Source organism: Carcharhinus amblyrhynchos, chromosome 4 (genome assembly GCF_965287045.1).
Source record: "Carcharhinus amblyrhynchos chromosome 4, sCarAmb.v2.hapA, whole genome shotgun sequence".
NCBI classification, from domain to species: domain Eukaryota; kingdom Metazoa; phylum Chordata; class Chondrichthyes; order Carcharhiniformes; family Carcharhinidae; genus Carcharhinus; species Carcharhinus amblyrhynchos.
This window is the reverse complement of record NC_137327.1, coordinates 114,411,806-114,437,790: the sequence shown is the minus strand read 5'-3', so window position 1 is coordinate 114,437,790 and position 25,985 is coordinate 114,411,806. Positions and strand designations below refer to the sequence as shown.

Genomic DNA, 25,985 nt, shown 5'->3' with positions numbered 1-25,985 from the left:
AACAAATTTCTGCCACAGTGCCAACTATTCCTGATGCACTGTTCACCATTCTGCTGGGAGAACCAGTTCCTGCCCTCCATCCGCATGTTGAAGCGATCTTCATGGACAGCACCGCGCTGCTGGGTCCATGGACAGTCCTGTGTCACTGAGTCCGGGGCTGGGGTGCCTTATGGCTGTGTCTGTCTGGACAGCGCTCTGCTGCAGGACTTATGCAGCTGCCTTAACAAAAGTCCAAAGTTCAACGGGGGATGGGGTGCAATGTGAGACTGGGGGAAGGGGGAAGGGTGAGGGAGGCTAACAAAGACTTTGGGGGGGGGGGGCGCAAAGTGGAAGGAGGGCTGTGCAAGGTGGGTGGAAGGACAAAGGTTCACAATGGCAAGCAGAGGGGCAGGAAGTGGATGAAAAAGATGAACAATGGAAGGCAGAGGGAAGACCACAGAGAGGGAAGCTGGATCCTGACAAGATTGCACGAAAAGCTCACAAACAAGCAGGTCAAAGGGATATCACATCCAGTTCAGGGCAATGGTAGGGTGGTTGAATCAATGAGCAGACTTCCTCGTGCTGACATCCTCTATGGTCTGGTGTAGACAGCTGAGCCGGAGGGTGAGTGTGAGAGTGATGGACTGGTGTTTAAAAATGGAGCCGGGACCTCTGAACTCCCAGCTTACAGCAGGTGAATAAATCAGCTATCGGCCCAAGAAGAGATTGGGAGGGGAACTCGCCTGTGCATAATTAACGAGGTTCCAAGCACAGAATCTGGTGCGGGCTAATGAGAAACGTGTCACCCGAGCCACCCGCCACCAGACTTTGTCTCAGAGTTGGGAAACTCTGCCTTCTTTGTCTGTCTCCACAGACACTGTGAGATCTGCAGAGCTTTTTCCAGCATCTTCCATTTTTATCTGTTTACTAAGTGAGTCCCAGGCAGGATGATTATACCATCTGTAATATTTTGTTTCTTGAACAATTTACTTTGTACATTTGGTAACAGACTCTGCATGTGCTTCCATTGTTTATCCCTGATGGTGACAAGCTTCCTGTTCACTGGGGACAGGCTCCCCCTAAAGGCTAGGGCAGTGAATAACCTCAGGCAAGCAGTACACTTAGAATCATAAAACCCTACAGTGCAGAAAGAGACCATTTGGCCCATCGAGTCTGCACCAACCACATTGCCACCCAGGCCCTACCCCCATATCCCAACATATTTATTCGCTAATCTCTCTAACCTACGCATTTCAGGACTCTAAGGGGCAATTTTTAGCGTAGTCAATCAAGCTAATCCACACACCTTTGGACTGTGGGAGGAAGCCGGAGCACCCGGAGGAAACCCATGCAGACACAAGGAGAATGTGCAAACTCCACACAGACAATGACCCAAGCTGGGAATCGAACCCAGGTCCCTGGAGCTGTGAAGCAGCAGTACTGACCACTGTGCTCCTGTGCCGCCGTATAGATGTGTCTTCATATGCCTTGTCTGTGAACAGAACTCCCACTTACCTGATGAAGAAGCAGCAGTCCGAAAGCTTGTGGCTTTTGCTACCAAATAAACCTGTTGAACTTTAACCTGGTGTTGTGAGACTTCTTCTTGTGTTTACCACAGTCCAACACCTGCATCTCCGCATCCTAGGTGTTAGATAATCATGAGGATTCTATGTGCTACCTGTGTGCTGGGGGAATTTCACAGTAACTTCATTTCAGTGTTACTGTAAGCCTTACTTGTGACTAATAAATCAATAAATTTAAACCTATAAACTTTGCCTTCTAAATGATCGAAGCAAATGAGAGCGACACTATCCTTGCAGAAATATATGTTGTTACAGTCAGCAACAGGAATAAAGGTCTTGATAATTCAGCATAAGGAGAATAATGTATAAAACGTGAGATAAATCTCTGACATTCAAATTAGCTTTGTGGGAACTCTTTGAATCGAAATCTCCCAGTTCGCGAATCTGTGATTCGTGTAACTGATGGGGGCGGGGGTTGACAGCGTTTTTCATGCTGGAATGAATGATTTACTTGCCACTCTGACCCTGAGAAGTCTGTCTCAAATATTGTTTTGTAATCGTGCATGCAATCTGACATTTCGTTAATCCTGTCCACAATTACACAAAAAGTGGGTGGCTCTTTCTCTCTCTCTCTCGCAATATTGGCGAGCAGTTGTCAGTACGTGCTGCAGTGTGCTTCAAGAAGAGGCAGGCTGGAATCCTTCCCTGCTCTCGCCTCGCCACCTTTTTCTTCACATTGCACAGCAGAAAGGGGAGAAGCAGGAAAGAGGGCTCTCTCAGCCGCGTCTCAGCCAGAATTTCAAGTGGAAATGCTGAGGAGGAAGCTGATCCAGTAAGTCAGAGTTTGCAAAGGTAGGAAACTCGGGGAGAAAAGGTGTTTGTGCTCTTAAAGGTAAGGGCGGGAATTTCATGCATCTCTCTGAAACTGAAACGTGTAAACCCAGCAAACCGAGCAGTCATTCTCATTTACAAACTTCAGAGTTGGTGTGGTCGAGTCAGAGGCGTCAAACACAAATCTTCAGCCGAATGTTTTGCCCTGCTCATTAGGTCAAGTGCTTGTCTGCGTTCAGAGCTGAGAATAATGATTTTGTATTCAAAATTTACTACTGGGAAATCACGAAGTTGTAGCACATGAAATATGATCCAGATCAGTCACACTTTTTTTAATGTTAACTCTTGGGGCATTAAATGTTACTGTTGAAATTCATAGGAAGATCCACAGTTTGGACATTAGAAGGTGAGTCATCCAAGGGCAGCACGGCAGCACAGTGGTTAGCACTGCTCCAGGGACCTGTGTTCGAGTCCCGGCTTGGACCACAGCCTGTGCGGAGTTTGCACATTCTCCTCGTCTCTGCGTGGGTTTCCTCCGGGTGCTCCGGTTCCCTCCCACAGTCCAAAGATGTGCGGGTTAGGTTAACTGGCCATGCTAAGAACTTGCCCCTTAGTGTCCTGAGATGAGTAGGTTAGAGGGATTAGTAGGTAAATATGTTGATATATATGGGGGTAGGACCTGGGTTGGCTTGGTGGCCTGATGGGCTGAATGGCCTCGTTCTGTACTGTAGGATTTCTATGATGATAATTTAGAAATAAACAGAGCACTGTCTTGTATCTACAGTTAATATTAGTATAATATTAGACTAATCTGGCAGCGAATCTGGCAAGATAAGCAAAGAAAATATTAAATTAAAACGGGAAATATCCTCACAGGATAGGAAGATAAACGAAAGATTGAGTCAAATTGTGCCCCTCACTGACCCACTACATTTTAATGACTGGTTGAGATATACAATGCTGGTTGCCCAGTTACTTCCTCGAGCCTTTATCATGCTGTGCTGTGAACTTTTAGCAGAAGGGAAAATAATAAGAGGAGGGAGTTGGAAAAATGCTGCAGCATTGGGAAGAATACAGGAAATTAAATTGGTAGAATGAAGTCACAGTGTGATACTTTGTGTATCTTCATTCATGTTTCTTTTCCCTGGCTCTTATTGTTCAGAATTTGTTTCTTTTCCCCCCTCCACATTTTGCCTTACGCTGTATATTGTTTTGGCTTGTCCATTGCCAAGTCTCCTGTAGCCAACTGGTAGTGGGGCTTCTATCTCTACTTCAACAATTCGCAAGTTAAACTCAGTCTGCTGCCTAATGAATGTTAACACTTGCACTTCTTCTCTCAGATTGGCAAGCAGGGTGAGGAAGCCTGGTTCATTTTTTTTCCCCCACATAGCTAGCCCAGGAATGGCAAGAAAGACAATGTGCCCAGGTCAAGTGGGTTCTCTGGCAATGCCAAAGGTTGTGGGCATGGTGCATTGATTCAATCATAGCGAGTTTGACTTGAATTTTTCCGGTTCAGATTTTCTATGTCACCAAAGGAGGGTCAGGAGAATTCATATTGACACAGCCGTATGCCAATGTAGGTAGAGTACTGTGCTCAGACTGGAAACACCCAGAACTGAATTTTTGGAACTACTGAAATAAATTCTGAATTGGTTTTAAATGACTGGCTGTATTACAAATATTACAATGTTCCTCAAACTATCTTAACAATTGAAATGATCTGACTTGCCTTTTATCTGGCTTCACAGCACAGGAGTTCATGTCATGCAAAATAGTGTGCAATTGCTTGAAGGTGTGTAACCTAGGTGACATGAAGTAAATGAGATAACAGCCTTTCAGTCTGTGGGAGCAGCTCTGCAATTTCACAGGGAACACCAGGGTTGGGCAGCTGTGGCTACACTGTACAGTCCCTGCACATGAAACTTTCTTGTTTCTGCCCACTCTCCTTTTGCTTTGTTCTGTCCAACTGAATCTCATAGAATCCTACAGTGCAGAAGGAGGCCATTCAGCCCATCAAGTCTGCGCCAACCACAATTCCACCCAGACCCTTTCCCCATAACTTCAGGCATTTACCTAGCTTGTCTCCTGACACTAAGCAACAAGTTAGCATGACTAACCGACCTAACTCACACATCTTTGGACTGCGGGAGGAAATCAGAGCACTGAGAGGAAACCCACACAGACACAGGGAGAATGTGCAAACTTCACAGTGACAGTGACCTGAGGCCAGGAATTGAACCTGGGTCCCTGACACTGTGAGACAGCAGTGCTAACTATTGTGCCACCATACCATGCCTTCTGTCCTTTCTTTTTTCAGTGCCACAAATAGTAGTACATCTACTTATTTTGTGACTTTTTTTCATAGTTGTGCTCATATTTTGCCTTATTTTTGCATAGCTGGGTAAAAGTTTACTGCTTAAATTGCACCATGCCTCTACCCCCTCTGTTAGACAACTATTCTGGCTCCTGATCATTTTTAAATTGTTACCCCTCTTTTCAAATACCTCTTGCCTCGCCCTTCCCTATTCCTGTAACCTCCTCCAGCCTAGAACCCTCTGAAATATTTGCATTCCTCCAATTCTGGCCTGATTTTAACTATTCTACACATTTGCAGTTATACAATCAGTTGCTCAAGCCCTAGATCCCCCATCTGACCCCAACCACCCATCCAGTAGTCTTCTCTGCCTCTCTCTCCTTCCTTAAAATACTCTTTGAGACCTAATTCTTTGATCAAGTGTTATGCCATTTGTCATACTACCTCCCTTTGTGGCTGAATATCAAATTTTGTTAGATAACGCTTCAGTGAAGTGACTTGGGATGTTTTACTACGTTGAAGACACTTTGTAAATGAAAGTTTTTGTAATAGTTGATTTTCAGGTTCTTTTGAAGGCCCTTTCTGCAGTTAGTTTAAATTAGGTACTTATTAATTATTGACTAGACCCGTGCTTAGTCTCCAGATTGGGATCAGTCAGTGGATTTATTACATTGGCATGTTACCCTGCATGTTTCTATTCCACTTGCTGTCTTCATCACTTAACGACAGTGTGTTTTATTTTCACTTTATTGAATTGAGCTTTCTTGTTCAGCTGTTCCACTAAATCTATTATTTTCCCTTTGTTCAAACCTTTTCAAATGTTTCTAAGTTTTTCCTGGAGTTTCTTTTGCTGTCGAAAACTTTGGGCCTAAATTTCTCGATAATTCCCTTTTTGTCGACTTTTACAAACTATTCAAAGCTTTCTTTCTCTCTCTCTTAATATTCTCCTCCTCGCAGTTTATTGACTCATGCAAGGTTGTGTATCTATCTGACCTGACATCAGGGGTAAGTCATACCCTTATACCGGTCTCTACAACTTTCCTGCAATATTTGTACAAATTTACAATTAATTGCTTCAAACTTATGCAAGCAATTAGAAATTGCTGCTTTTGTATATTCCAACCATCTCAGCTGAATGGTCCACAATCTCACAGCACCAGAGAACCGGGTTCAATTCCCAGCTTGGGTTACTGTCTGCATGTTCTCCCCGTGCTGCCAGTTTCCTCTCACATTCCGAGAGACGTGCTAGTTAGGTGCATTGGCCATGCTAAATTCTCCTTCAGTGTACCCAAACAGGCGCCGGAGTGTGGCACTAGGGGATTTTCACTGTAACTCCATTGCAGTGTTTATGTAAGCCTACTTGTGACACTAATAAATAAACAACAGCCCTCTGCCAACTTGTCCATGACTGTAAGTAATATTTCATAATTGTTAACATGAACATATTGCCCTACCAATCAGGAGAAACACTATCAGTGACAATGGTGATTAAAAACCTTTCCCTTTGCTCCTATTGTCACCTCAGGCAGCATCATTTTCTGTAAGCTTGATCGCAAATCATGAGATATGACCCTTAGATATGACCCAAAAATTTCCTGCAAATGCAGAATTTCTACAGAAAAACTCAAGCCTGACACACATGACAGGAATTTACCCTCATACTAGATTGTAATCTGAATGCAGCACACAGGAAGAAGCCATTCAGCCCATCCACCTTGCTCCAATATTCACATTCCAAAAATAGGGAAATAAGATAAATGTCCCTGCCATTCTGACTCGTTTACCTTTGTAGAGTGAGTTCTTTGTTCATTTTGGGCCATTCGTCTGGGGGAAGTATAACATTGAAATATGAGAGAAATGAGTAATTTGCTCCATCCAAATCCGCTGGCTGGGCAGGCCAAGTATTAAAGAAAATGTAAAGAAAATGAAGGTAAATAAGATTTGATTAGATTGCTGCAGTATAAAGTTTGCAGTGGAACATCAGGTCAAATGACGCATTGAGTACTTAGGTTTATAAAAATAAGTGACTCAGCATGGTATTGTGCAAGAGTCAACAACCAAGATTCCCTGGAAGATGTACAGCAAGAATAATTTAGTCAGGTAGTAAATAAATGATTCCTATCTTTTAGCTGATCATTAATTAGTTTTTTTTACACAAGAATTGTGCAAAATGCAGACATTGTATGACTGAGCACTTGGCACCATTTTCAAGGCTTTTGAAGAGTTCTCGCCATCATAATTATTATTGAAAATAATACATTTCTTAGTCAGAAATGTTGTATCCTCAGGGTGTGCCAATGTGCCTCATAGATAATATATTTTCTTTCCCATCAAACTTTCCTGTTATGGAGGCAAACAAGCATAGCCAATTTTCACAAAACTTCAAGTAACATAAATCACACATTTATCTGTTTTTGATTGAGGATAGTTGTTGGTCTAAACATCTCGCTGTTCTGAAAATAGTGGCATGAGATCTTTTACATGCACCTGCAGAGGCAGATGTGTCCTCAGTTTATTATCTCTGTTTAAAGACAGTTGGAGCATTTCCAACAAGAGATAACAAAGAGTGGAGTGATGGCATTGGCTGTTTTCAGAGCTTCATCTCATTTTTAACTGACTACAACTAAATTCTTCATGTAATCATGCCTTATGAAGATAGATTGAGGGAGCTAAGTCTCTTCTCCCTAGAGAGACGAAGGTTGAGAGGCGACCTGATAGAGGTTTATAAAATGTTGAGAGGAATAGATAGGGTGGATTCTCGGAGGCTATTTCCCAGGGCTGAAATGGTTGCTACGAGAGGACACAGGTTTAAGGTGCTGGGAAGCAAGTACAGAGGAGATGTTAGGGGTAAGTTTTTCACTCAGAGGGTGGTGAGTGAGTGGAATTGGCTGCCGTCAGTGGTGGTAGAGGCAAACTCACTGGGGTCTTTTAAAAGACTTCTGGATGAGTATATGGGATTTAATAGGATTGGGAGTTACAGATAGTTCTATGGCTTGGTAGGTATGGATGTGATTGGCGCAACTTGTGGGCCGAAGGGCCTGTTTGTGCTGTAGAGTTCTATGTTCTATGTTCTATGTATCTTACAGAAGTGAACATGATCACATCACTAATAACGCTTAACACCAGATAAAGCTTCCAGAACTTTTTTAAAAGTTAACGGAAATCAAAGGAACAGTTTTGTTTTGACATTTTCATGTTGACTATTAAGTGAATAAAGCCCGTGACTCAGAAAGGCATCAAGGAAACAAAGATTACAATATATTACAATTAAAGCAATCCCTTTTTCATTTCCCCTGGAGTGAGATGCCTAGGCCAATAACTATTCTCAATCAAAAACAGACACAACCGTGATTTAAATCACTTGCTGTGGTCAAAATTGGCTGCCTTGTTTGCCTGTGTGACAACTGAAGAAGGAAAAACTTTTAGAGTGGAACTTTTAAGTCCAGTGGAGATTCTTGATTGGCAGTTTCAGATGAACAACCAGTTATAAACCCCCTAGCAATAAAGAGAAAATTCCCCCAAGTTCCAGTGTTAGCAATTCCAAACAATTCCTGCTTCTTCCTCAACAAAAACAGAAAATGCTGGAATCTCAGCAGGTCTGACAGACTCTGTGGGGAGAGATTAGAGCCAATGTTTCGAGTTCAGATAACCCTTCATCAGAACTGGTCAGAACTGAGATCAAAGAAAATCATTGGAGATTTATACTATGAAGGTGCGGGCTGGGTGGGAGGGGCGCATTGGTTGGTAGTGGAATGGTTCAAAGGGAATGTAAATGAGGATACAGAAGGCTGAGAAGGTGCTAAAAAGTGCCCATTAAGTGATCAGAATGATTGAAAGGAGGAACAAAGGTGCAGATTCCTAAGGGCTGTCTGAGGATTACAGCAGTTGCCCTGAAAGAGGGAGGGAGATGCAAGAAGAACAGCTGGAATGGAAAGTGGAAAAATGGAAGCGAGAAAGAAGGATGGTAAAATGGATAAATAGGATGAAACAAAATGAAATAAGTTAAATGGAAATGGGGTGAAGGTGGAGGGGAGAGCTCATGCTCTGAAGTTGTTGAACTCAGTGTTCCATCCGGAAGGCTGTAAAGTGCCCAGTCAGAAGATGAGATGTGTTCCTCTAGTTTGCATTGGGGCTTCCTGGAACATTGAAAAAGGCTAAGGATGAACATGTGGGCAGGAGAGCAGGGTAGTGTGTTGAAGTGGCAAGCAACAGGAAGGTCTGGGTTCTGCTTGTGGTCAGACCTAAGTTGTTCAGCAAAGCAGTCACCCGGCCTATGTTTGGTCTCTCTGATGTAGAGTAGACTGCATTGGGAGCTCCTTCTTCTTGGATTTTATTTCTCTTTTTGTAAAAATGCTCCTGTGTTTCAATTACAGAAAGCTACAAGTGCTTGTTATTTATACTGGGCGGCATGGTGGCACAGTGGTTAGCACTGCTGCCTCACAGCGCCTGAGAGCCAGGTTCAATCCAAACCTCAGATGACTGTCTGTGTGGAGTCTGCACTTTCTCCCTGTGTCTGCATAGGTTTCCTCCAGGCGCTCCAGTTTCCTCCTAGAATCCAAAGATATGGGGGTTAAGTTGGTTGGCCATGTTAAATTGCCCCTTAATGTCAGGGGGATTAGCAGGGTAAATACTTAGGGTTACAGGGATAGGGCCTGAGATTGTTGTCGGTGCTGGCTCAGTGGGCCAAATGGCCTCCTTCTGCACTGTAAGGATTTGATAATTCTATGAATACTTAATTACTTTCCAGTATTCTGAGGAAAGTTATTTTCAATAGTTCCAGCAGGCAGGGAAGGCATTAAGTCTTCATTATGTATTCATACCAATAGTTGTTTTTTTATTGGCATCATGGCCTAGATTTACCAAATAGTTAGTGTTAAAATACTGTTCTAGGCCAAAGAGAACAATTTGATAACTATGCACAAAATCCGGTCTACAGCTGTATGAACCTTAATATATGCTTCCATTGATCAAGAATGTGATATGATTCACTGAGCTTTTGAAGTCTTCAAAAGTAAATTGCACTGAGTATTTCACTAGTCATCTCAACCCAGAGAAGAGTCATAAAAATTTCTACCTTTGGAAATTTGAGCACTTGTGGTCAGATAGCTCGATATTACTACATAGACATTTTCACTCCCACTCACTTTTTGAGCACGGTGACACAGTGTTTAGCACTGCTGCCTCACAGCGCCAGGGGCCCGAGTTCAATTCCCAGCTTGGGTCATCCTTGTGCGGAGTTTGCACGTTCTCCCCGAATCTGCGCGGGTTTCCTCAGGGTGCTCCAGTTTCCTCCCATGTTCTGAAAGACATGCTGGTTAGGTGCATTGACCTGAACATGTGCCGGAGTGTGACGACTAGGGGAATTTCACAGTAACTTCATTGCAGTGTTAATGTAAGCCTTACTTGAGACCAATAAATAAACTTTAATTTATTGGATGTGCACATCATTGGCTAGACCAACATTTATTGTCCAAGCCTAAGTGGCCTTGAAGTGAATGACTTGCTAGGACATTTGAGAGTTAACTACATTGCTGTGGATCTGGAGTCATGTGTAGAGGCCAGGTAAGGATTTCCTTCTCTAAAGGACATGAGTGAACCAGAAGGGATTTTATGACAGTCAACAATGGCTTCATGATCATCATTAGACTTTTAATTCCAGATTTTATTGAATTCAACTTCATGATCTGGCGTGTTGAGATTCAAACCCAAGCCCCCAGCACATTATTCCTTGTCTCTGTGTTACTAGTCCAGTGACAATACCAGTACACCAATGTCTCCCCCTTTATTAGTGAACATGGGAGTGCGCTCACTGGGTGTGATTTTCCAGCCACGCTCACCCCAAGACTGGAAAATCCCACCCGAGGTAAACAAATCTTTGCATGCTCCGTGTCTGCCTGCTATGATTCTCCATGGTGTGTGGGCTGGGAACATTCTGCCCCGTATGACTGGCTGTAATTACCTTCAATCCCTTGACTTCCAAACAGCACCAGCACAGAAGGTGGGACTGCCTCTAAACTCTGACTTCTGTGCTTATTATACTCAATTATGCTTGACCTCATATGCTTTGTAGAAACCTCTCTGGTTTCAGTCCTACAGAGCAGTGTGATACAGCATAGGGTGCAGGCTACAGAGCAGTGTGGCACAGCATAGGGTGCAGGCTACAGAGCAGTGTGGTACAGCATAGGGTGCAGGCTACAGAGCAGTGTGGTACAGCATAGGGTGCAGGCTACAGAGCAGTGTGATACAGCATAGGGTGCAGGCTACAGAGCAGTGTGGCACAGCATAGGGTGCAGGCTACAGAGCAGTGTGGTACAGCATAGGGTGCAGGCTACAGAGCAGTGTGGCACAGCATAGGGGGCAGGCTACAGAGCAGTGTGGCACAGCATAGGGGGCAGGCTACAGAGCAGTGTGGCACAGCATAGGGGGCAGGCTACAGAGCAGTGTGGCACAGCTTAGGGTGCAGGCTACAGAGCAGTGTGGTACAGCATAGGGGGCAGGCTACAGAGCAGTGTGGTACAGCATAGGGGGCAGGTCAAACAAATTTGAAAATGCCAAGAAGATTAGCAAAGATGGTGTCCTATCCTTTGTGAAACCTTTGATAATTGAGTAAGAATGTTGGAGCATAGAGTGCAAAGACTTAAGTATAAGCCTCAAATTTATCAAATTTATTTGAAGGGAAACACATTGAATGGAGATGAGTTTCCGTACAGTTGGATGTAAAATCAGGAGATGAAATATTTTTCTCATTTTCTCACACCACCTAACAATGTTGTCTTGGACATATAGTCCTCGAAACCAGTCACCTTCTCTCCTCGAAGAAATAGCATACAAGCGCAGGAAGGAAATCATTTCAAATGGCGATGATTCTTCTTTTAATAGAAACTAGAAGCAGGAGTAGGCATTCAGCCCTTTGAGCCTGCTCCATCATTCATTTTGATCATGGCTGATCATCGAATTCAATATCCTGATCCCCTCCTTCCCCCCGCATCCCTTGATCCCTTTAGCCCCTAGAGCTATATCAAATTTCTTCTTGAAATCAGGCAACATTTTGTTCTCAACTACATTCTGTGGTGGTGAATTCCACATATTCTGAGTGAAGAAGTTTCTCCTCACCTCAGTTCTCAAAAGTTTACCCCTTATTTTCAAACTATGACCCCCTAGTTCTGGACTCCCCCACCACTGGGAACATTCTTTCTGAATCTACTCTGTCTAACCCTGTTAGAATTGTATAAGTTTCTATGAGATCCCCTCTCACTCTTTTAATGAACCAGGGTGTCAAATAAATAACACTGTTTTGACAGATTCAAAAAGTGTGAAGTTCCGTCCCTTTACACATTGTACAGAACATCCGCACTTCTTTTTCTGAAATAAAAGCAAAATACTGCAGATGCTGGAACCTGAAACAAAACTGGAAAAATGCCAGAAATGTTTAGCAGGTCTGGCAATGTCTGTTTGGAGAGAAAATACAGTTAACATTTTGAGGCAGTCATAGGGACTCAAAATGGTAACTTTATTTTCTCTCTTTACAGATGCTGCCGGACCTGCTGAGCTTTTCCAGCATTTTTCTGTTTTCATTCCCTTCTTCTGACACTGGAAGATTCAAGTTTAATCACAATTGTTGGAACCAGTGGTAAGGACAAGTGCTGAATCATGTCTGTGGTCAAAATAGACAAAACTCAGTTCATTTTGCTTCCTTCCAACAATTGCACGTAGACCTGCCCTTTTAGAAATGCAAAAAAACAAAGTTCATAGAATCCCTGCAGTACAGAAGGAGGCCATTTGGCCCATTGAGTCTGCACCAACCACATCCCACCCAGTCCCTATTCTTGTAACTCCACACATTGACCCTGCTAATCCCCCTGACACTGAGGGGCAATTTAGCATGGCCAATCAAACTCACCTGCACATCTTTGGATTGTGGGAGGAAACTGGAGGAAACCCGTGCAGACATGGGGCAAACGTGCAGACTCCACAACAGACAGTAACCCAAGGCTGGAATTGAATCTGGGTCCTGGTGCTGTGAGGCAGCAATGCTAACCACTGTATCTCCGTGCTGCCCTTAAGACCAGAATTAATTCTGCTCATGGATTTTTTACATTGCGTTACATCTATTTGTTAAAGTGTCTACTGAGTTTTTAGGTGGGTATTTTATCTCTCTTAGACTTTCTACCTACATTGTGGCACACAAAACATTGCAGTTACGTGGGACAGATTAGACAGACCAGTGGGCCCTTCCTGGCTATCATAGTACATATGTTCATGTCCTGTTTTAGAAATTGGGTAGAGGTTATTTGATTTCTGCTACCTGTTTCAGTGATGTTCTGTTTGTAAAAGTGCAAAATCCATACTCTATGTAGTAAACTAATAAGTGATCTGTGTAGTCGAGACCTGTATCTTTCACCTATTTTGTGCAGCAGCCTAGAAAGGCTCACAAGGTTTAAGACCACAGTTGACTTCCAAGTTTCTGATTTGCATATAGCCAAATATTAGAATTGTGAACACTCACCATTACTGATTAGTAAGTGTTACAATGAAAATGCCACTGCTCAATGTGAAAATGTTGTACTTTTAACTGTGCATTTTAAATGGTAGAATAATCATTTCAGCAGAATGTTCATTTAGTGATAAGAACAGAAGAAACAGGAGCAGGGGTAGATCACTCAGCCCATCGAACCTGCTCTGCCATTCAATACAATCAAGGTTGATCTTGGACTTTTAACAGGAAGAGTTCTCAGAGCTGAAGACTAAAGTAACTGGTGTATAGTCAAAATTATCCATGCAGACAAAGCCTGCATTAAAGCCAAAACAGAGAGCTAACATGTGAACAAATTAAATGCTTACCTATCACCAATTAATACCTCATGCACTAAGCATTTAATAATTAGTGGTCTGCAGTCTTTTTCACTTGAATAACTGGCATGAAAACTGACCATATATGCAAGCTGACATTGTCACTTATAAACTGAGAAAGATCTGTTTTTTTCTCAAGTATACAGGACTTGCTCATTAAAGGGACATGTGCTTATTAAACAATCCTTTCAAATATTTTATTTTTCTGTGGCAATTCACTTCCATGGTGGTGCCACCTAGTGATGATGTATTTTGAAGTAGTTTTACATGACAGTAAACAAATCAGGTGGCTTCCCAAACATGTTGCAGTGTAGATGATGTCCCTTTAATTACCAAGAACTGATAAAAATCAATTTGATTATCTTGGAATGGTTGGCATGTTTGTTACTGCCATCTAGTGGCACTTTTGATGGACTGTCATCAAAGATTGGCAAGGCATTGACTAGTCCCTTCACTCCACAGACTGTGTCAGGGCAGCTGTTTATCTCTTGACTTTTTTCACTTTACTTTCAGATTTCCAGTGCCAAATGTTATGGCTTTTAGTGATTTTTGACCCTACTGAACAGGATTGAAAATAGATCTTGAGGCACGGATCAGCAGAGCTGTGAAAAGTCTGATTATTTCGAAAAGAGTTTTTTGTGGCAAATAATGGCCTGAATAAAATCATTTTAAAAATGGGTTTTATTTTAGCAGATCAACCTTATAATAGGAACAGGATGTCACCTCTCTCTCGGAAGGATTTTGTGGCCTACTTTTAAAAAGTTGCCAGCGCTGGGTGGTCAGCCAACCTTTTCTTAGTTGTTGGCTCCTAAACTTTGGGCTTTCCCAACTCATGTGGTATTCTGAGCAGGTCACCTGCCAATTCCATTCCTAAAACATGCACATGGTCTGACCACATGCCCTCTCATGGCGTTATCCACTGCTAACACTTTTAACCAGCCAGCACCTAGTGAGCTGTCACACCAGAGTGGTACTCAGGGTGGCGGTTCAGTGGGTATTATACTCGTTTCTGCAGTAGAAAGTCAAGGGTTCAAATTTGCGTAGTCTTGGGCACAGGGCACTCTTGTGCAGTACAGAGTATTGCCCTCCGGAGGTGCCATCTTGCAGATTAGATTTATACAATCCCCGTATTTTAAAGAGAAGCAGTTGGGTCCTCCCTTAGTATTCTTGCCAATATTCAATCCCAAAACCACATTGCTAAAACAGATTTATCTGTTATTTATAGATTGCTATTCGTGGAACTCTGCTATATGCAAATCAACTGACTGCCGCGTTTCCAACATTACAACAGTAGCTGCTTTACAAAAGTACTTTGTTGGTTGTAAGGTGCTTTGGGAAGTCCTAAGGTAATGAAAGGCACTATAAAAATGCAAGTTTGTTCCTTCTTCAAACCATCGAGAGATCCACAATATATAACGAATTAAACACATTTTTCCGCTGAAATGTTGCAAAATTCCAACTAATTACCGAGGGGCAGCAATTAGCGTGATGACAGCAGAATTCACCCTTAGCTCAAGTAATTTGTTTTGTGATGACTTACTGGGTTACTCTTGAAACAATGGCAGGAACTGAAAAATGAGACTACCAGCTCCTGCTCTCAGTGGCTAATGACAATTCTCAGGAGCAATTTTAGTGTTGGAAGGTGGGCTTCTAAGCTCAAAGCAGGTTTGAAAGTGAATAACTATTTGAGGTTTACCGCAGGAGAATTTAAGCACTCATAAAGCTGGAGATTTTAATCATAAGGAAAAGTGAAAAAGTTGTAAATGCGTCTAGTTTGGGGGCGTTTAAGAGATCTCTGGATAGGTTTATGGACGAAAAGGGATTGGTATAGGCTAGTGGGTCATTGTTTTTGTAACTGGTCGGCGCAACATCGTGGGCCGAAGGGCCTGTTCTGCGCTGTAATGTTCTATGTTCTATGTTCTATGTTCTAAATCTACAGAAGGGACACACAAGAGAAATAATAATTTTTGTTTATTGGCCCTTTCTTATGTTGGCTCTTTTACACTGATTCTGCCCTTAAAGTGCTAGTTTGTGTATTAGTTACAGATAGATTGCCCATGGAGTTTCTCACATAAAATCCTATCTCCCATATGTATTTATCTAGTTTCCCCGTAAATGCATCTATTCGCCTCAAGTATTCCATGTGACTGCTGCACAGAATCCCATTCTGCAACTTTGTTTTATTGTCAGCACTCTCTGGGCAATGTGGGAATTTACTTTCTTCAGTGCAAAGTAGCAGTATGGGATTCTGTGCAAAGTAAATTCCCACTTTACCCAAAGAGTCCTGACAATAAAGCGCCCTTCTTTGGTTTCTATATCCCAGTGGAAATGCAAAGGATTTTTCAGTATTTCAAGCATGCATTTAAGGAATAGCAGACGTTATGTGGGAGGACACACCTTCTTATTTAATTAGAGGTTTTGCTTATAATCAAAAGCCCCCCCAAAACTCCTTGAAATAATAGACTAATTTCAGTGTGGTCATGTGGTTGATCTGCTGTTCACATAAACTTTAACAAGTAGCAAGAACCAATGGAAACCAAAGGGGAATAGAATTCAACATAGCTCAGTATCACCTCCTCATGGGCAATTAGGGATGGACACCAAATGCTGGTCTAGTCACATCCTGAAATTAAATAAAGAATTGTACAGAATCCTACATTCTAGGTAAATAGGAATATGCTAACTATTTACCAACAGCTCTGGAAGCAAAATAACTCTTGCCTGGTATCCCAGATTCAGTTCTTTTTATTCTTGGGCATCACAGGCTTGGCCAGCATTTTTTATTGCCCATCGCTAATTGTCCTTGAGAAATTGGTGGTGAGTCACCTTCTTGAACAGTCCATTTGGCGTAGGTACGCCCAGAGTGTTGTTAGGAAGTGAGTTGCAGGATTTTGACCCAGCAACGTTGAAGGAATGGCGATATATTTCCAAGTCAGGGTGGTGAGTGGCTGGGAGGGTTGCTTGTACATGTTAATGTCCCATGAATCTGCTGCCGTTGTCCTGCTAAGTGGTAAAGGTCACAGGTTTGGATGTGTTGGACATGCACACCTTTTACCCCTGGTATTTGCCCCCAAGCCATGATTTCACTTTTCTTTGGGCACGACAACAGGAGATTCCACCCCAGTCCGCTTTTGGTTGTCTTCATTGAAGGATAAGGGCAGATTTTTCCTGTTCTTTCTCAAGCAGAACCATGAAATCTCCTGTGTCTACATGAAGTGGCAGGCAGCTCTTGTTTTTGAATTGCACCCAAAACAGTGACACATCTCCTAATGATGCACTTCTCCAACACTGCACCACAATGTCAGCCAAAACCATGGGGCTCTGGCAATGGGGCTCAAGCCCAACGCTGTCTGATCCTTGAACAACAGTGCAACTATCAGAGCCAAGCTGAGAAGTTTCTGACTGAGAGGGATTTGACTCATGTATGTTGTAAGACCTTGTGGAACTGAACAACAGCCAGTCAAATCTCTGTTCACTGCAGTGGGATGAGAAAATCCTGCTGGAATGAAAGGTTATAAGATCCCAGCCATAATTTTTAATGTAATAAAACATCCCAAGATGCTTCTTAGAAATATTACTAAACAAAAAGTGACAGAGGACAATAGAAGAAGGTATTGGGACAAATATTTGGCCAAAGGCTTTGTCAAAGAGGTACATTCTAAAGAGTTTTTTACAGGAGGAATGGGAGAGAGGTATAAATGTTGATGGAGAGAATTTCGGAGCTTAGAACAGTGACAGCTGAAGGAAAGGCAGGTGGAGAGGCTTAACTTGGAAAGGTTCAAGAGGCCAGAATAAAAGTATTTTAAGAGATTGCCTTTGATTTACCATGTGTCACTCAATTGCATTTAGTAGTAAATTTGTTAGTCACAAATAGGCTTACTTGTAGCACTGCAATGAAGTTACTGCAAAATTCCCCTAGTCACCACACTTTAGCCCCTGTTAGAGTCAATGCACCTAACCAGCATGGAGGAAACTGGACCTCCTGTAAGAGACCCACACAGAACATGCTAATTCCACACAGTCAGTGACCCAAGCCAGGAATAGAACCCAGGTCTCATGGCGCTGTGAGGCAGCAGTGCTAAGCACTGTGCTACCGTGCCGCCCATAAATAGTAAACGTGTATAAGGCTCATTGAAAGTCATTCTCATTTTGTTTTCTTCTCAATCTCCAGCTCTTCCTCAGTCAGCAGATGTAGACCCATACAATTTGTCTTCTATCAGGAGAGACAGCCTGATATAAAAGACGTCTGTATACATTATAACATGCTGCCTAATGGCACCATGAATGAAAAACCTACACTGAGACCATTTTTGTTTTGGGGAAGCATCCAATTCTGCCAAGATCGATGAACTTTAAGCTGGCACATGGCGGGCACGGAAAATCCAGGCCTTTTGTGATGTCACTATGGAAGAAGAGCCCAATATCATATCAGAGGTAGATTGGCCAAGCTAAATTGCCCCTTACTGTCAGGGGGACTAGCAGGATAAGTAATTGGGGTTACAGGATAGGGGCTGAGTGGGATTGTTGCTAGTGCAGCCTTGATGGGCTGAATGACCTCCTTCTGCGCTGTAGGGATTCTATGATTCTCTGAGGAAAGAGTGCTATACAATGGGCAGAATCCTATATTGAGTTTGAGGGTGGGGGGGGGGTGGTGCGTTTATTCAGACAAATGTTGTGTTGACCTGCTGTATTCCCACATTTAGCTGGTGAAGCCCATGATAGGAACACACACAGGGATCAGTTAATGCCCACCTATTCGCCCCTTTCCTTCATTGCTGTATTAACCCCAATGGCATGCGGGGGGTTGGGGCGGGTGGGGGTGGTGGTTTGGCATGTGGAAAAAAACCACAAGCAAACCCTGGCAGGTTTGTTTGCAGGGCCCTAGGGGATGACCCTCAGGCAAAGACACTCAATGCCTGATTGAGGGACCTGGCCTTGGGAAAGGGGTTCAGCAGGTCTTCTCGAAAAGAGAAAAATCAACTCCACTTCCAGAGGAAAAGCTCACAGATCACAGCACTGAGATCAGAATCATTAGTTGCATTCTGAAACATGTGAACTGTCAATCAAGCTGAAAATTCAGAGGTTATATGGTGCTGCTCACCCCAGTAATCAGTGGGCTTCAGCCCACACTGAGTCTGATGAACACATTTTGTTCAGACTTGATAGCGTTGATAGGTCCAGCAGACTTTAGAAACCATTCACAATCACCATCATAGCCATGCACACTGCACTTCTGTGATTGATGACTTTCTGCCTTGGGGTGTCTCATAAACTTTGGAATAACTCACCTCAAATAAAGAAACAAATGGATAGACAGTTTAATCAGCGCAGTTTATGTGTGAACACTCAAGCTAAATTATGTACATTTTGTTTATTAACTTTATGTATTAGTCTCACAAATGGGCTTACATAAACACTGCAGTGAAGTTACTGTGAAAATTCTCTCGTTGCCACACTCCAGCGCTGTTTTGGGGGAATTTAGCATGGCCAATGTACCTAACCAGCGTGTCTTTTGGACTGTGGGTGCAAATCGGAGCACCTGGAGAAAGCGCACGCAGACACGGGGAGAACGTGCAGACTCCACACAGGCAGTGATCCAAGCCGGGAATCGAACCCGGGTCCCTAGCTGTGAGGCAGCAGTGCCAAACACTGTGCCACCTTGCTGCCATTTTTATGGAGACATTATCAATTGTTTGAAATTGGCACGCACAGGTATGTAACCCAACCCAATGCATGCCTTTGCTTGTGATTCATCCACTGCAAGTTCCAGTCCTTGTGTAAATGAACTGAGATTTGTTTTCAAAAATATGTTGAGCATCATTTTTGGCACAATGTTTATTAGTTTTGTTGTGTAATGTTTGTTTGAATGTGGTTTGCCTTAGCTTGTTGGTATTGCAAACAAGCAGACCAAATAAAAATTTATCAGACTTTTTTGGGAAAAGAATCTTCCCTCAGCATTACTTTGTGGCTAACTGTTTGGTTCAGTAAGACCCAGTGTGGAAAATCCCCCCACCCCCAGCAATGAGGATCCCACCTTGATAGGGAATTTTGCTCAAGGTAGGTGAGCTGAGCTGGGTATTTTCCTGACTCCCACTCTCTGCCTCAAAGATGAAAATTCAGGCCATAAGATTGTCCTTCAACTTAATGCCCAACTGGAAGATCTTCTGTTTGTTTTTTTTAATTTCAAAGCCACCTCTCATGATTACTGAAGTCTCCATTGAAGGCTATATTTTCCCTTGGTCTCCTTTTATAGTGAAAAGCAATTGGATTGTGTGAGCAAAAAACACCAGGCGCCATTTATCCAGTTTTATCTTGTTGTGAACATTCCTGTCCTTCCAAAAATATGGTCATAACCAGTCAGGAATTCAGTTAACATTAATGACTTTTAATGGTCTTATGAGATCATTCACGGGAAGGTTTGGCAGCATTCCAAAGCTGCTGGGTGAACTCATTTGTTCCAGGTTAGAAACGGCGGTAATGAGTTGAAATTACTGAAGCTTTTTACCTCAGGGAGGATCTGAATTTAAGGACTAGAAGATCCTACAGTAACAACAAGGCAGTGAGAGGAGTACCTTGTGCAAGTCAGCATGTGGGGAATTGACAAATTTTTTTGATTTAATTTATTATTGTCACATGTATTAGCATACAGTGAAAAGTATTGTTTCTTGCGCACTATACGGACAGAGCACACCGTTCATACAGAAGGAAACGAGAGAGTGCAGACTGTAGTGTTACAGTCATAGCTAGGGTGTGGAGAAAGAACAACTTAATGCAGGGTAGGTCCACTCAAAAGCCTGACAGCAGCAGAAAGACGCTGTTCTTGAGTCGGTTGGTACGTGACCTCAGCCTTTTGTACCTTTTTTCTGACAGAAAACGGCTGATGGCGGCTTTGCCAAGGCAGTGGGAAGTGTTGACACAATCAATGGATGGAAGGCGGGTTTGCATGGTGGATTGGGCTACATTTACGACCTTTTATAGTCGCTTGCGGTTTTGGGCAAAGCAGTGAATTTTGAATGCAGCTCAATGAAAAACTGGAAATAAAAGATAGCATAGAGTTCCACGCCATGGGCAGAATTTTCCCAGCTGCCAGCCACAGGAATTGTAGAGTGTGGGACACGGACCAGCCGGCATGGTGGCACAGTGGTTAGCACCAGGGACCCGGGTTTAATTCATGGCTTGGGTGACTGTCAGTGTGGAGTTTGCACATTCTCCCCATGTCTGCGTGGGTTTCCTCCAGGCGCTCCAGTTTCCTCCCACAGTCCAAAGATGTGCTGGTTAGCTGCACTGGCCACATTGGGGATAAAATCTCCCACACTGTACCCGAACAGGCGCTGGATGGTGGCGACTAGAGGATTTTCACAGTAACTTCATTGCAGTGTTAATGTAAGCCTTCTTGTGACTAGTAAATAAACTTTAATTTTTACGTCAAAGGCCTATTGACCTTGGGTGGGATTTTCCAATCTTGGGGCGAGTGTGTACGGAAAACCCTGCCCCATGTTTTAGTGTGGGTTTTTGGGATCTGTGGGCAGAATTTTCCAGCCATGCCTCAAAACCGGAAAATCCCGCCTGAGATCAATGAATCTTTCCATGGTCTGCCCCTCACCCCCTCTGATTCCCATGGCAGGCGGAATGGGAAAATTTGTCCCCTACATCTCTTTTTATGGAATCATAGAATCCCTACAGTACAGAAGAGGCCATGAGACCCATCAAGTTTGCACAGACTTTCTGACAGAGTGCCATACCCACCCCTTTCTCCCCATGGCTAATCCATCTAACCTATATGTCTTTGGGCACGAAGGGGGAATTTAGTGTGGCCAATCCACCTAATCTGCACATCTTTGGACTGCAGGAGGAAACCAGAGCACCCAGAGGAAACACGCAGACACGGGGAGAATGTACAAACACCACACAGACAGTCAGCCAAGGCAGGAGTTGAACCCGGGTCCCCGGAACTGGAAGGCAGTAGTGTTAACCCAATCTCGCTTCCCACACACACTTGACCTCACCGTGGTCCCACACCTTGCTCACTGGCTGATAGAAGGAATTCATAAATATATCCAGTTCAGCATAAAGGGCATTAGTATATCAGAAGCACTTGAATTCATGGAGAGGAGCAAATATTGTGGCCAATTAAGCTACCAATTAAAATCCCAGAAGAAAAGTACATTGGTTAAAACAAGGTTGGTCAGAATATCATTTTCCCATGATTAATTTCAAATGGTCTGTTCCTATTTTCACTTGTGTTTCCTATTGTTATTTCCTATATGTACTTTATCTTAATCTTTAGGCATGTTCCCACTAGTTTATAAAATTCTTCCAGCACTTCATGGAAATAAATTTCTGTTCAATCACGAAACATTGCAATTGCAAACACATTGCTCACGCTGGTTTGTAACCAGTCCACATTTGATAGCACGGTGGACAAATTGTCCTGGGATGTATTGCCAGTCTTAAGTGAAAGGGATCCAGTATCCACACATGCCACATTTATTGGCATGACGATACTCATGAACATAATTGCAAACATCATGCAAAGTAGGCAGGAATTCTTCGGTCGCTCATGCTCTGCTGCAAGTTTATTAGTCATAAGTAAGGTTTACATTAAAACACTGCAATGAAGTTACTGAGAAAATCCCCTAGTCGCCACACCCCAGCACCTATTCGGATAAATGTACCCAACCAACACATCTTTCAGAATGTGGGAGGAAACTGGAGCACACCCACACAGACATGGGGAGAACATGCAAACTTCACACAGACAGTGAGTGTGGCCAGGAGTCGAACTGCCGCTGTGAAGCAGCAGTGCTAACCACTGTGCTACCGTGCCGCTCGACCAAATCTCTGTTCACTGCAGCGGGACTGGAGAATGCCGCTGGCTTGAACGACCAGAGAATTCCGGCCATAATTTGAAAACTTGTTTGGATATAGAGGAAGAACTTTGGATTCTGCTGTAAAGCAAAACAGCACAACTCCATGAGGGAAAACAAGCTGCTTTATTTATACAGTTGTTCCTAGGAGTAGATAACACTATCAAGGCAATGTTTATTACCCATACCTAAGTTCTGACAACAATAAAGGTTAACCATATAGTGTGAAACTGGAGTCACATGACCACTCAGGCATGTCAGATTCTCTTCTACTGGATGATAAGGCTGGCAGTATAGAGTATAAGAGCAAGGAGATAATGTTGAAACAGTACAAAATGTTAGTTAGGCCACAACTGGAGTACTAAGTGCAATTCTGATCACCCCACCACAGGAAGGATGTGATTGGACTAGAGGGGGTACAGAGGAGATGTACCAGGATGTTGCCTGGTGTGGAGCATTTGAGCTATAAGGAGAGATTTGATAAGCTTGGATTCTATTTCCTAGAGCAGAGGAAGGGGAATATGATTGAGACGTATAAGATTATGAGGGGTATACTCAAGGGAATAGGAAATAGCTGTTCCCTTTAGCTGAGGAGTCAATCACAAGGGGGAGTAGTTTCAGGATAAGAAATTTGAGAAAATATTTTTCATTCAGAGGGTGGTGAGAACCTGAAATGCAGTGCCTGGGACGGTAGTGGAGGCCAGAAACCTTACAACTTTTAAAAGGTATTTGGATGAACATTTGAAATATCATAACATTTAAGGATATGGGACAAATCCTGGAAAATGGGATTATTGCACCTTTCGTGGAAGTTATTGTCAGTGCAGACTCGATGGGCTGTATGACTACTCTATGACATGAGTGAACATGTTGAGTTTTTAATTCAACAACTTCCTCAGCTATTTTTTGGCTGCAGGCCACAAATGATCCGAGTTTTCATTTTGCAGACTCACAATCTGCCATGGGAAGCGGAACATAAGAAATTGGAGCTCGAGTACACTCTACAGCCCCTCAAACCTGCTCCACCATTCAATATGACTGTGGCTGATCTGGGTTTCAACTCCACTTTCTTGCCTATTCCTTATATCGCTAGAAGCTCTGACAGACCAAACATCTTTCTATCTCAGCCTTAACTATAATTCAATGATGGTGCAACCACAAGACCTCTGGAACAAAGAATCGAAAGATTTACAACTTTTTGAATGAGGAAATTTCTCCTCATCACAGTCTTAAAGGATCGGCCCCTTCTCCTAAAAATGTATCTACTTGATCAAGTTTCCCCAGCCAGGAGAAAACAATCTCTCAGTGTCTATTCTGTCAGCGTCTCAAATGTTTCAATGTGGTCATCATTCATTCTTCTAAACTCCAAAGAGTAGAACCCAATGAACCCGGCCAATAAGGAAGAGGGAGAGTGGTGAGATTGGGAAGGCTGGGGGTGGGTTAAGGGAGGGTCTGGAGGGAGCAGCAGGATAGAGATAATCTAAACTCAAAACAGTTCTAGTTTACTATTACTACCAGAACCACAAGGTGATTCTACCCGATTTGCTGTATTACTCCTGACATGATTTAATGCCCTATTCCACACAGCATTAGACTTGAGATATATTGCCTTTTGGGAAACTTGTGTAAATAATCCATTTGGTGCAAGTTTCATTCCTCCTCTTTAATTTATCTGGGAGGAATATTATTAATCTTCTTCCTGGGTTTTAGTGCCAGTATTATGTTGAAGTGGTCATGAGATGGCCTTCCATATCTTGATTTGATTTGATTTATTATTGTCACATGTACTAGCATACAGTGAAAAGTATTGTTTCCTGCATGCTATACAGACAAAGCATACCCATTAATAGAGAAGGAAACGAGAGAGTGCAAAATGTAGTATTACAGTCATAGCTAGGGTGTTGAGAAAGATCAACTTAATGCAAGATAAGTCCATTCAAAAGTCTGACAGCAACAGGGAAGAAGCTGTTCTTGAGATGGTTGATACGTGACCTCAGACTTTTTATCTTTTTCCCGAAGGAAGAAGGTGGAAGAGAGAATGTCTGGGATGCGTGGGGCCCTTAATTATGCTGGCTGCTTTGCCGAGGCAGCACAAAGTGTAGACAGAGTCAATGGATGGGAGGCCGGTTTGCATGATGGATTGGGTTACATTCACGACCTTTTGTAGTTCTTTGCGGTCTTGGACAGAGCAGGAGCCATACCAAGCTGTGATACAACCAGAAAGAATGCTTTCTATGGTACATCTGTGGACTCTAGGCTTGGTACTTGGTTACTGGACAGACTATAGTCATATTCTGGTACCTACCGAACAGCTGCTTATTAGTACTGTATCTGAACAGGTTACAGAGTAGGCATGTTGCTTCTGAGCATAGTGTTCCAACCTCACTCTCAAAAGTTTAACATTTCATTGATTGATATCAGTGATACATCATCATCCACATCATTCACTAGTCTGTTAACATTTTACACTACAATGCACAGTAGAAATAGTGTTTGTGTCAATTTGAACCATACCTTAGTCTGTTAGCTAACTATATCTTACACTTGATCAACCCATGGGGCCTTATAGGCTTGTAATCTATTTCTTGCGACGTTTGCAGTTATTGGGAATTCATCTGACATTTGCCAGGCAGTCAATTTTGTTTTTCACTTCTGAATCCTTCTCTCTATTCGATGTGCCTGAGTTCTGATCCCAGGTTCCCAGAGCACGGAGAACCTGTGCTCTCCATGCAGGCACTCTCCTGTGGTAACCAGCTTCTGGCACTATTCCTCAACTCACTCTTATTTTGTTAGAATTGATGCCATTATCCCAAACCTTTGTTGGGGAGTTGTTTGAACCTTCTGCAAATGTCAATTCATCTTGTCTGACGGGAATCAGGCCACAAGCCATAACCTTTCTTTGCCTTTTTAAACCTTCACTTGCAACCTACAGGGTGCTTTTTAAAATCTATTTTGTAGTTAAACATTACTTTAAATAAGCAGTTACATCCGCATACCTTTAATCCAGCCAGAACTTCCTTGATCTTAGTGTCTCAAGTTAGGTACACTTTAACAGTTGGGGAAACATTACTGTGTAATGTTATCAGGCAGATGGTCAACCTATTCATATTAAATTATTCTCTGTCTTCTTTTATTGGATGTGCTAATTGGCCTAAACTATTTGCCAAAGCAACAGGGAGAGAAACGCATTGGAGTAATATAAAGCTGGAAGCACTAGCTTCTTTGTGCTGTGGAATTATTTTTGGCTGATTATTTGCATGTAAGTAAGACGTACACAGATCTTGGGTAATGTACTAAATCTGCTAAAATGTTTTGGAACTTTGGTTTTGGTAACACATCATGTGATTGTCTGAAACTCATGGCCAGAAGCTGGGCTCACCATCTAATTGAGGATTGAATATGTGCTGTCAATGTGAGAAACGCAATAGGAGGCTCTCCATCATTGAAGAACCAGCTGCCTTTTCAAGTAGAAGAGACAGAGTGAGAGGGTGTTGCCATCTTAAGGCGTCATCTCTTCAACTTACAATTTTTTTAAGTTCAAAAATGGTTGCAGTTGCTGGGCCTCCGTATGTTATTCTGTGGCCAGGAAGGCAGAGAGGGCCTCAAAGCCTGCTTTCATCC

At 42.8% G+C, this 25,985-nt stretch overlaps 1 protein-coding gene across 2 annotated transcripts in view; it reads left to right on the top strand.

The window, feature by feature from the left end:
* Positions 1 to 2,102: 2,102 nt before the first annotated feature.
* The window catches only part of cysltr1 (cysteinyl leukotriene receptor 1), a 37,165-nt gene continuing 13,282 nt past the window's right edge, over positions 2,103 to 25,985 (top strand). Inside the window, exon 1 of one of the 2 annotated variants that reach the window (XM_080187762.1) lies at positions 2,103 to 2,334. The gene's annotated coding sequence lies outside the window, so the exon portion shown is untranslated. Of the gene's footprint in view, positions 2,355 to 25,985 lie in introns of both variants that reach the window. The other variant, XM_080187761.1, reaches the window with a different exon arrangement.